Genomic DNA, 13,663 nt, shown 5'->3' on the forward strand with positions numbered 1-13,663 from the left:
CATACATGATTGAGCGAAAGGCAGAAGCATATGGCACTCAACTCAAATACGCTATCTTGGAATCGGTACTCGGGCTTTGGGTTTTACTCAGCTTGGTATTGCATTGGATTCAAAGTTCACCTTTCTTGGAATTCTCCATGCTAAAACATTTCAACACCTTGTCCAAGTAAGTACTTTGACTAAGTCCTATTAGTCTCCTACTTCTATTTATCAAAATCCTACTTCTATTTATCAAAATCCTTATCCCAACACTTCCCAAGCCATGACTTAACCTCCTTCAAGGTCGGAATGTTGTTGATGGGTTTTTGTATACTACAACATCCTATGGTGCACATACAACCCTAAAAGCATTTGATCTATGTTTTTCTCTAATTATACATGCAATATTGGTTTCCAAATATTTAAGCCTACAACTAGCATACAAATAACATATGAATAATAAAAACAAGTTTTAGAGATACCACTTGATTTTTTTCATGTTTCTAGGAAGACTTTGGCCTTTAAGAACTTAATGCCCCAAGTGTTGCACCTCAAAGGGAATCACAACTCATGTAGGAAAAAGGTGGCTCTTGAGAGAGAATCTCCATGCACCAAAAACACCTCCGTGAACTCCAAGAACTAGAAGTATGTTACAAGTGGCGTTTTTTGGCTATGGAGAACATATTTATATGTAGATTTTAAGGGTCATGGGTATAAACAAAATCCATACCCATGGGTTCTATGATCCACGGTTCATGTGTCCCAACTCTTTATGTGTCCATACATAGACTTGGCCCTTACCTGGATCATAATCCCAACAGATATAAATATAACTAATTACCATAATTAGTCCCCATACATTTAATTAGTCTCTTTTGATCACTAAATTAATTCCAAATTAATTATTGATCGATATTAATTAAAACATTTGATTTCATATTAATATATTAGAAATTATAATATATTAATAAATCATATATAACCTTCTCTCAAGAGTCCATCCTAACAAATTGTCCTGGTGTTCTGCAACCCAAATGGACCATGCTACTCTCGGGTCGAGTACATACCAATAATGGTTATGGGCTTAGACATCTAATCCAACAGTCTCCCACTTGGATAAGTCTAAAACTATTATTGCAAGTAAGACTCCAGAATCCCGACTAGCAATTGTAGCTCTTAAAAGTTGTTTTTAAACTCTGACCTAGTCAATGACATGTCCATTAGATAATGGATCATATATTCCTCCATTCTATGTATCATATGGACTGAGACAAGGATTATAATTGAACAAATCAAATCAGTCCAGGCTTGGCCGAGCACTTACATTTTTCGTCACTAAATCATCGAAGGGATCACAGATATCGCTTTTATCCCTCCAAGGCTAAAAGGAATTGATAAACTTCGACTCATATGCTTTCTCTATTTACTCATCAAATCACACACAACAATGTGTTTTATAACACCAAGTTACTCGTGCATTTTTACATTATCAATGTGTAACTAACTTGTAGACTGCAACTCATATTTCTCAGTTTGAAGAATATAAGATATTATCATCTCATGATCACTCATGATAAAATCCATGAAGTGATACAAATGAGCGTGGGTTTAATCCAATACTCGAATCTTATTCCATGAGCACTCATGAATACTACAGTTATGTCTACGCCACCTAGACAAACTATAGACCCATTCGTGATAGTCTTGCCTCAATACCTACTACCAAAGTATGCTCGAATTTTGACGGTTTGAATAACCTAGTTATTCAGGATGTCAAAACATGCAAAGTGAAACACAAGAATAATACTAATCCTATATGGCCCAAAAACTTTTGAATCATATTGATTACTGATTATTCATTGTATAATGTTTGGAATAATCAACTTAATACTTGAACTAAAACAATAGTCATGTCATGCTCCAAGCACGCACACTATGTTTATCTATGGCCTTTTCTTTGTGAAATAGATCAATTGATAACATTTCAATGATTCTCATTTCATAACTCCAAATCCTTATGATAAATGTAAGAATACCAAATTCTTACCATCTACCGAAATCTGTTAGATTCTAAACTTATATGCAAGAACCCTCTTGTAATGACTATGCACAAAAGTCACAAAGACTTGGCTACAGACATTACACAGTATTCCAATGGAGAGCAATTCCATGGAAACGAAGTCTCACATTCAAACTACATTCCTTTGAACATCCTTCTTGAATTATATTTTCTAATCTTACATAGATTTAAACAATAATTTCCACCTATGGAAACATTTCCATATTCCCATTTTAACTATCACTTCTGAACAAGAGTTGCCTCCTTTCAGAATATGTCAATATGGTCCTTCCAAAATTTACACTATACTTCCAACTGTCCATGAGCAACCACTCTTTGGTAAGCCTCAGATTGTCCTCGACAATTGCTTAATCATTTTAGTCATATATAGTTCTGGTCCTTTTCCCTCTCAATTCCCTAGGCATTTGGAAAATTCAGAAGACATGTAAATATTATAGCATATGTAATCAATCCTATACCTGAAGCATATGGGATACGATTCATAATGTCTCACATAAAGACATGATACCGAACCAGTGTTTTTCTATAATATGTCTATTAGTCATGTTCTTAAAATTCGGACAATGAAGAAGGATGCCGCAATCATAATCGAATTTTGAGAACTCAATAAATATTTCCATATATAGAATTTCCTTATGTTGAACCATTCCAAAATAACATTCATATATATATATATATATATATATATATATATATATATATATATATATATATATATATATATACTTGACTAAATTTGATTAAAATCTCAGTCTATGCTATTAGAATTGGAATGAAGTATAATTTCCTCTCCCTTAATTATAGCAAAACAACTTTTCAAACCCTATAACTTTGCAAATTGAAACTTTTGTTTTCTATAATTAACATTGCTAACTTGCAACACTTAACATAATAATCATGCTCATACTAACATGATAATTATTAACATAACACTTATGCTCCCACTAGCTTTGATATGTATCCAGAAATCAGCAGGACTACTAGAAATCAATACTTATTGACTTTCTTACCAAAGTTCAGATTTCTGATACCAGAAGCTTCAATAAGACTTTATCTAAGCTTCCCAAAATCATACACTATTCCTTAGATAGCTCACATGTGTGTCTAAACAATTATGAAGAGGGATGCGTAATCAGAATCGAATTTGAGAATGCAAATATCACAATTTCTATATCCTTAAAATCTACTTAGTGAAAGTGTTTCCTCACCATCATTTTCATGAATTGAGTGAAAACCTTATGACACTTAGATTTTATGGTGTATGTGTTCCTATCCATGTGAATTTGTCAAAACATAGCCACAAGAGGAGGTTAGTGACAAATCCAAACTCATATGGACTGAACTCATTCAATCTTAACTTCTTGTCACCTGGCAGCACAAGGGCCTACCATGTCTTCCAAGTTGTCATGCAAACAATTCAGAACTCATAAAACTCACATGCATAGTCAACTTTAACTGGAATGGGCACAGAAACAAGAATATATCAAAACGATAGGTTATAAACCTCAAGTCGTGTGCTAGTGATAAACAATACCCTTGATTAGTTCTTGAAACGTTTCAGGATCTTTAAGACTCCCACTGACCTCTTGACATATAAAATTCTCTTGTCAATAGCCATTCCTTGACAAAGCCAATTTCAAGGGTTGGTGCGGATTCTTATCAAGACAAACACTTCACACAATTAGCCTTAGTTGGTCTTTGTTTTATCCAAAACATCACAACTAACCAATTTCAAACGTACAAGAGTAGAAAACATTTTACTCTACATTTGATAAGTGTTTTAAACCTTCTTAACATTATGTTACTCAAGGTTTGAACTTTGAGTATTACTCTAAGACTTGTTTTTGGAACGAAGTATGATTTATCTTTTTGATTTAACCATTTCAACAATTCACGATTCCTCTTCTTAGTCATACAAATGCACTAAGATGTCCTTTAGAGGATCAATTGTTATATGGTTTTTCATAATCATTAAGATGATCATAAAACATTATACTGAAGTACTCTCCTATCTTTTTCAGATTGGAGAAACTTTTATCTTTCTGCCTAATTTGATTCTTCTCATTCGTCCTACCATACATTGAAACTTTTCCAATGTTTCAGAATTTTACTTAAACTTGTAAGCACAACCATATTTACTAAAATTTAGTAAATCATGACGAATAGTCTTATTGTTCTTTGTGGTGGACCTAATCAGTGCACAACCAAGTGTACCCGATCTCCTAGTCCTTCACTAGACTCACATATACATGTGAATAAGGAATTAGTCTTAATTTCCCAAAGATGAAAAATCTCATTCATCATACAATACAAGTTGCAAGATTCCAAGTTTGTATCGAACTGAAACTTGGATTATGAAAATCTTTCCTTATTTGGTAAATTATGACACTACCACAAATGAAAGAATCAAATCCATTTTCCAATATTGCTATCAATGGAATCATATAAACAACAATTTTCACAATTCCCATTGTAAGGATATTTAAAATAAATAAAATAAAAAATTTTGCTTTTATTTTGAAATTGCGGAAAAACTTATCCTTACAATGCAAATACATATGAAAACTATGTTGTTATCTATTCCTAATCAATCTATCATAACTCTTAAGCAGCAGCTCAAAATTCTGCTCTTCGAATCATGTGATCGAAATCCATCTTCGCGATCAGATTTAGCATACTCTTCTTCTAAGCTTCCTCTCCTTTTTTCGATTCTACAAAACATCAAGATGTGACCTAGTCACATCATGTAATAAGAGTCTCCAAGTAGGAACTTAATAGAGTTAGATAGAGTACTTTACCTGAAGCATAGTCAAAATTTTGACTTTTACCATCCTAGTGAACTTTCAGGTAAATAGGCAGCTTCGGAACCAATGCCCCTTCCTTTTGCGATAGAAACATATGGACTCTTTAATAATGGTACATGGGACTATCTCAGACTTAGCCTTTCTCTTTACCATTTGGTCAATAGGGTTGACTATGGCCGATCTCTTTCATTGGGAAGAGAAGATTTTTCTGGACTTCCGATGTTTCCATTAAAGTTTGGGAAGTAGATCTTCCAATCAAATTTGCTTTACCAGTGCCCCAAATCATTGCTGATTCAGCAGCAACAAGGAAATAGGTAAGATCATTAAGAGTCATGTCATGGTCTGTCACATAGTAGTCCTTTATGAACTCACTGTATGACTCGGAAAGGAATTTAAGAGCCCAGTCAATAGTCAAATTCCTTGAGACTTCGACACCTAACTCTCTCAGCTTGTCAATATGAGACTTCATCTCCAAGATGTGAGTACATATAGACACTGCTTGCCAATAGGGATTGAGTGACCTTAAACTTTTCAAGAACTTATGGGATAGGGAGAATAATTGGAGGAGGTGGAGGAAGTGGAGGAAGTGAAGTATGATTTCCAATCCCATTAAAGCACAACAAAGGGATTAATCTTTCACCTTGATCGCCATTTGGGATATCATCTTCATTAGGATAGCTTTATCCAAAAGGATAAGGAAGACCATAGTTGTCATAACTAGAAATCTATGAGGGAGAAATTCAAGTTTAGTTGATTTAAGTCCTTAATATAAAACCCAATATGAAATATTAAGGCTATGACCCAACAAAGTATTTTATAACTTGGAAAAGGGATGTCGTAATCCAAGTAACAAAATATTTAAAAGGTAGGTAAATAATGATTTACCAATTTCCACCATGAAAAATGAAATTTTACATTTGGTTTTAAATGAATTAAAACTCCTAGATCTTTTGAGATTCATTGAACTATTCAATGGCATGTTTAAATCTTGATTGTACCCTTCAAGTTTGTGATTGGGATGCTGAGGATCACAAACAAGGAGTGAATAATCATGTAAATTAACTTGGTACACTTAATGTTACAACCACTTAATCAATATGTCGTTTAATCACACATACTCCATTGATCTATGATTAACATCAAGCTACCCTTTGCCATACATTATTAGTCTCGGATTAGTGTGCCGGTTAACCACACACGCTCCACTAACGACTTAACAAGGTGCAAAGTGCAATTTCATGGGTTAGCACCAAATTTCCATTTTCCTAAAGTAACTAAGATTGGGAATTTAATAAAGTTTAGTTACTTTATATTGATCATTATACTTTTAATGAAGGGAGAATTAATGTCATGTCCTACCCGTTCAGCTAACGACCCTCCACCAGTCAAGGAAGCGGTGGGTGAGAGTGGACACCCATTAAAATGCCATTTTATAGGTAGTAACCTTATACCCCATTATAGACCGGCTTCGTGAATGAGGCCTACTAACAGTAAGACTAACTTACTCTTATACATACATATATATATATATATATATATATATATATATATATATATATATATATATTAAACTTATAATATTATAATAGTATAAGGGTCTAGGGGTTGGAATTAAAGTATACATGGGGGGTAACTTTACAAATTCCAAAACTTGAGGGTAAGTTTTGAAAAATTAGAAAACATTAGGTTTCCATAACTTATGAGTTTAATATGGTTTTTATGGAAGACTTTTCCAGTTCCATAACTTGAGGGCAAGTTATGGAAGATATAAAACTATTTTATTATGACATTAAAAATAAGACCTTTCATTTTTTTCATAACCTATGAATCTTAATGAACTTTTAAAAGAAAAAACTATTCATTTTCCATAACTTGAGGACAAGTTATGGAGTTCATAAAAAACCATTAAGATCAAATATTCCAATTAACACAATAATCAAATAATGTTTCCATGATCTAGATTAAACTCATAATAACAAGATAATTCATATCAACTATTTACAAGAAATTAGTCAATTACATAAACTAAATAAAATCTTGAAACTTCGACATTTATCTTTTATTTGGACAAGCAAGAACATTACCCTATTGGAAAACAGATTTCTAAGTTCAAAAAACAGTTTAGGGTAATGATCCTCATCCAATAGCAAGCAAAAACCAGAAATTCTGCACACAGGTGCATCACCACATCGTGGTAAGGACTGCCACGTCGTGGTGAGCAGTCAGATGTAAAATACGGCAGAATTTCAACTGTGGAAATACAGGTAGCATCAAGTATAATTGAAAACAAGCCTAGGATCTGATACCACTGATGGGTTTTTGTATACTATAACATCTTATGGTGCACATACAACCCTAAAAGCTTTAGATCTATGTTTTCTCTAATTATACATGCAATATAGGCTTCTAAAGCTTTAAGCCTACAACTAGCATACAAATAACATATGAATAATACAAACAAGTTTTAGACATACCTGTTGATATTGTTGATGTTGCTAGGAAGACTTTGGCTTTTAAGAACTTAGTGCCCCAAGTGTTGCACCTCAAATGGAATCACAACTCACCTAGGACAAAAGTGGCTCTTGAGAGAGAACCTCCATGCACCAAAAACACCTCCATGAACTCCAAGAATTAGAAGTATGTTACAAGTGGCGTTTTTAGGCTATGGAGAACATCTTTATATGTAACATTTCAAGGGTCATGGGTATAACCCCAATCCATACCCATGGGTTCTATGATCCATGGTTCATGTGGCCCAACTCTTTATGTGTCAATACATTAACTTGGTCCTTACATGGATCATAATCCCAACACATATAAATATAACTAATTACCATAATTAGTCGCCATAGATTTAATTTTTCTATTTTGATCACTAAATTAATTCCAAAGTAATTCTTGATCAATACTAATTAAAACATATGATTTCATATTAATATATTAGAACTTATAATATATTAATAAATCATATATAACCTTCTCTGAAGAGTCCAACGTAACAAATTGTCCTAGTGTTACGCAACCCAAATGGACCATGCTACTCTCGGGTTGAGTACATACCAATAATAGTTATGGGCTTAGACATCTAATCCAACAATTGTTTCCTATGAGCAGCAAGTTATCAACATACAAAACGAGAAAGCTAATTATACTCCCACTAGCCTTGACATACACACATGACTTATCCTCACTTCTCGAAAATCCAAACTCTTTCAATTTCTCATCAAAACAAATATTCCATCTGCGAGATGCTTGCTTTAATCTGTATATGGAATTCTCAAGCTTGAACACTCTATTAGGGTACTTTGTGTCTACAAAACCCTTTGGCTGATACATCTAAACATCTTCAACCAACTTCCCATTAAGGAAAGCGGTTTTGACATCCATCTGCCATATTTCATAATCATGAAACGCAGCTATGGCCAACATAACCCTTATAGACTTGAACTTAGCCACTGGTGAGAAGGTCTCATCATAGTCAACCCCTGGGGTTTGAGTAAAGCCCTTCGTAACCATCCATGCCTTGAACATATGCACTTTCCAATCCATGTTGGTCTTCTTCTTGAAGATCCACTTACACCCGGTTGTCTTACGACCCATTACATTTTCAACCAAGTTCCAAACTTGATTGTCATACTTAGACTGAATCTCGTTGTCCATTTCCTCTTTCCATCTTATAGACTTGAGGCCCGCCATGGCTTCCTTGTAGTTGTTAGGTTCATCTAAATTTATCAGTGTACTATCACTGATAAACATATCACCTTCACTCGTTATATGGAAACCATACAACACAGGTGGAACACTAACTCTACTGGAACGTCTTAGAAGTAAGGACTCATCAACTGTGAAACAACAATCTCTTCCTTAAGTTAAGTGCTAGTGTATAAGCTTCCTTCATCGCTTGATTCTTGAAGCTCTTCAAGATCAATTTTCCTCCCACTGTCCTCTTGGCATATGAGTTCTCTTTCGCAAAAAACCCATCTCCTTGCTATGAAGACCACGTTGTCAATAGGTTTGTAGAAAAGATATCCAAAAGTTTTTTGCTGGTATCCAATGAAAATACACCGCTCATTGTGACGTTCAAGCTTGTCGTGAGTCTCTCGTCTCACGAAAGCATCGCAACCCCAAACCTTGATATGTGCCAACGAGGGAACCTTCCTTGTCCACATCTCGTGAGGTGTTCTGGCAACCTTCTTAGTTGGGACTAGATTAAGGGTATGGGAGGCAGTCTCTAAGGTATACACCCAAAATGAGATAGGTAACAAAGTTTGACTCATCATGGAACGAACCATGTCAAACAAGGTTCGACTGATCCTCTCAGCTGCACCATTGAGTTGTGGTGTCCTAGGGGCATCAATTATGAAACAATTCCACATTCCTTAAGATAGTCATGGAACTCGATACTAGATACTCACCACCCCTAACGAATCTAAGCATCTTTATCTTCCTGCCCAATTGATTCTCCACTTCTTGTTTAAACTCTTTGAACTTTTCAAAGGTTTCCGACTTGTGCTTGATTAAGTAGATATACCCATATCTACTATAATTGTAGGTGAAAGTCACATAGAAGCGGTTTGCATCCCTTGTGATGGATCTGAAGGGCCCACACACATCCATGTGTATGAGATCCAACAGTCCCTCACCTCTTTCACAAATACCAGTGAAAGGTGATTTAGTCATCTTTTCAAGTAAACAAGATTCACACGTGTCATCCGAATTTAGGTCAAATGACTCCAAGACTCCATCCTTTTGTAGTTTGACTATGTGCTTCTTGTTGACATGTACAAGACGATAATACCACAAGCATGCCTTGTCTAAACCATTAGACGAATCGATATGCAACACATTATTTCCTAAGTTGTCTACAACCATCACAGTTTCGTATACACCATTGCAAGAAAATGCTTCAACTCTAATCCTAAACCACTAATAAGCACTAAAGAATAAATCTCGCTCTTGTGAGAGGCGACGATCTCTTATTTCTGATTATCAGGCTCATCTTCCCATGCTCCACATCCCTACTTCTTCTTAGCCCCTGCAAATCAGAACAAATGTGAAAACCACATCCTGTATGAAGGACCCAAGACCTAGCATGTGACGAGTTATTAGATTGAGTAGTATAAATACCATCGAAGGAGGGATTTATCTTCTCATCCTTGATGTCCTCTAAGTATTTTCGGCGGTTTTGTTTCCATTGCCTCTTGTCGTTAAAGTAGAAGCACATTGCCTCTTTAGGATCGGATGAGGGAGTGGTAGAAGCGATTTTACCTTTGGATCCATTTGAAGAGGATCGATCATGGGACTTTCCGTTGTGGCTCTTAGAGGGAGCTCTCCTCTTCTTCCCATTACCATGTCCTATAGCGAGGACGAGGGCAGCAACAGTAGGGATGGACTCGACAGCTTTTCCTTTCAGTTTACTTTCAGCAGTTCTCAATAAACCTTGAAAGTTGTTCAAGGTGACTTCCTCCTTGTTCATATGATAAGTCATCTTGAACTGATCATAACATGGAGATAAAGAGTGTAGGATAATATCAATTGATAATGCTTCGTTAAAGTTGACATTCAACTTGAGCAGACGATCCACATACCTTTGCATCCTTTGCAAGTGGCTCGTGATGGACTCTCCATCTTTCATGTTGGTTGCTATTAACAAGGTGACAATATTTTACCTTTCTTGACGTGCACTTTGTAGTACTTTTCCATCAAATCTTGGAACATTTTGTAAGGCCAGTAGTCCTCGTAGAACCGTTGTAGCTTAGGAGTCATATTGGCTACCATTATACATGACACCTTTGTCTTGTCTTTTTCGTGAGCCCTATACTCAGCTATTTGCTCTTCAGCACCTTTGGTTTCATCTATCTCTTTGAGCTTTTCGACAATGACATATTCTTTATCCTCGTATCGTAGGGCCATTCGTATGTTGCAAATCCAATCATTGAAATTGGATCCACCGAAGGTGACCCTTCCACAAATGTTCATAAGAGAAAATGAGCTTGAGGAGTTGGAATTCAAGCCAGAAGCGTTGTTTGAGCCAGACATCTTAAAAGGTAAAAAGTTTATATTAGATAAAGAATCCTTAATATAACTCCCAAATGAAATATTAAGGCTACGACCCAACACAATAATTTACAATTCGGAAGAGGGATGCCATAATCCAATTGAAAATTATTTAAAGGTAGGTAAATGAGGATTTACCAATTCCACCACGAAAAAGGAAATGAAAAGTTAGGTTTTAAATGAAGTGAAATTCCTAGATTCTTTTGAGATTCATTGAACTTTTCAATGGCATGTTTAATCTCGATTATGCCCTTCAAGTTTGTGACTGGGATACCGAGGATCACAAATAGTGTGTGAATAACCATGCAAATTAGCTTGGCACTCTTAATGTCGTTTACCACCTAATCAATGTGTCGGTTAACCACACACGCTCCATTGATCTATAGTAATTCTCGAGCTACCTTTTTCCACCCTTGTTAATCCAAGTTAGTGTGTCAGTTAACCACACATGCTCCACTAATGACTTGACAAGGTGCAAAGTGCAATTTCATGGAATAACATCATTTTCAAATTTTTCCTTAAGTAAATAAGATTGGGAATTTATAAAAACATTTAGTTACTTTATAATATTCATTATACTTATTTATGAGGAATTAATGGCGTACTAACAGTAAGACTCACTCATATATATATATATATATATATATATATATATATATATATATATATATATATATATATAAATCTTTTAATATTATAATAGTATAAGGGTTGTATTTTAAACTTGTAAAACACTAGGGTTTTAGAATTTAATATTTAAGAATTAAAATTTTTAATTAAATTTTAAATTCCAAAACTTGAGGGTAAATTTTGAAACTTTTCAAAACTTCTAGAACAAATTTTAAATAATTAAACTAATCACATAATTTTGTACATTATCTTAAAATTTGACCATTACCCTTCAATTAGATGAGGGTATTCATTACCATAATAGAAAATTTTGAATTTTAACAGTTAAAACAATTTAAGGTAATGATCCTTATATAATTTAGGCTTGAAATACGAAAAATCTGCTATCTAACGAACCAACTTGTCGAGTCAGGGCATGGACTTGTCGAGTAGGTCCAACTCATCGAGTCCATCTTAGGACTCGTCAAGTTCTGCAGTCAGAGAGCCAAACTTGATTTTTTTCCAACTTTGGCAAAAAACAATAGCATCCAATACAACATAAAAACACCCTAACTTCTGATAACGTTGATGGGATTTGAGCATTATGGTGCACATGCAACCCTATTTGCTTTGGATCAAGGTTTTTCTCAAGTTGTACATGCAAATGAATTTTCCAAAGCAAGAACCCTAAACTAGCATACAATTTACAGATTTAATAAACAAACAAGAGTTAGAAGAATATGTTTTTCTTGTTGGCTAGTAGTAACAAGCAATCCTTTCCTTGATCTTGACCTTCAAGAGCTTAGTGCCTCAAGCATTGCACATCTAATGGAGTCACAAACACCTCAAGAAAAGAATGTGCGAAAGAGAGAGAAGCAAAAATTGGCTAGGGTTTCTTCTAGGGAAGCAGTGGCCAATTTCATGAGGCTGAGGGTTCCTTTTATAGTTGAGGCTGCTAGGGCTTTCAACTGGAAACCCTAATTCCCTTCCTTAGGCCCTAAGCAACACATGGATCCCCACATGATAAGCCTTGGACTAAAATTCTATGGGCTTCCCATAGATTTTCGTCCACCCTATACCAATAGGATTCATTAGCCCAAACTATAACTATTACTTGTTTACATAATCAGTCCCCATTCTTTTAATCATCTCTTTTGATCACTAAATTAATTCCAAATTAATTTCTGATAAATACTAATTAATTAACATGATTTCTCAAATAATATTATTCCTATAGTATATTAATAAACCATATAAATAACATCTTTCTCTAAAACTCATTATGTCCAGTTGCTATGGTGAAGGCAACCCAAAAGGACCATGCTACAATCAGGTCAAGTACATACCAATTATAGTTATGGGCTAAGACACCTAATCCAATAGTTCCAATGGTTCCAAAATTGAGTTTTCAATTATCACAGGATGACCTTTATTTTATTTCTTGCCATATTCACAAGCAGCGCAAAGATATAGTTGAAGATTTCTAATGATAATGTTGATGAGTAAGCCTCTAATGCCATAGCCAACTAACATCAGGAACAGGTTTTTGAAGAAGATATAGTTGAAGATTTCCAATGATCGTGTTGATGTCTAAAGGATACATATTTCTGATACGTTTTGATTTTACAAGACACTCTTTCCGGTCTTCTGTCATAACGTATCTACGCTTCTTGCAGAATTTAACTCTCCGATTTGCATCAGTGAGTTGTGGCACACTGATCAGATTATGCTTGAAATCAGCTACATACACCACATTTGAGACAGAGAAATTTTTGTTGGTCAAGACGCCATCACCTCGAATTTGAGAATTTGAATTATTGTTATAAGTACCGTAACCAGCATTAGGAGCGAACATCAGATCACGCATAAAATCTTTCTGCCCAGTAATGTGCATGGATCAAGTGCTATTAATATACCATATTATATCTTGTTCCAAAGCACAAAAAGCCTTCAAAATCAGTGAGCTTTGGAGTTTTAATGTTCCGATTTAGATTTAGGGAATTAGCATGGGCTTTAGACTTGGTTTGTGATTTTTGAGTAGTTGGTATCTCTGAAGGCTTTTTCCAAGATTCATTTGGAAAGAAGTAGAAATTCATAGTACTTTCATTTATCCAAAAATCATATTTAATCATTG

Source organism: Lactuca sativa, chromosome 7, assembly GCF_002870075.4.
Source record: "Lactuca sativa cultivar Salinas chromosome 7, Lsat_Salinas_v11, whole genome shotgun sequence".
Classification (NCBI taxonomy): domain Eukaryota; kingdom Viridiplantae; phylum Streptophyta; class Magnoliopsida; order Asterales; family Asteraceae; genus Lactuca; species Lactuca sativa.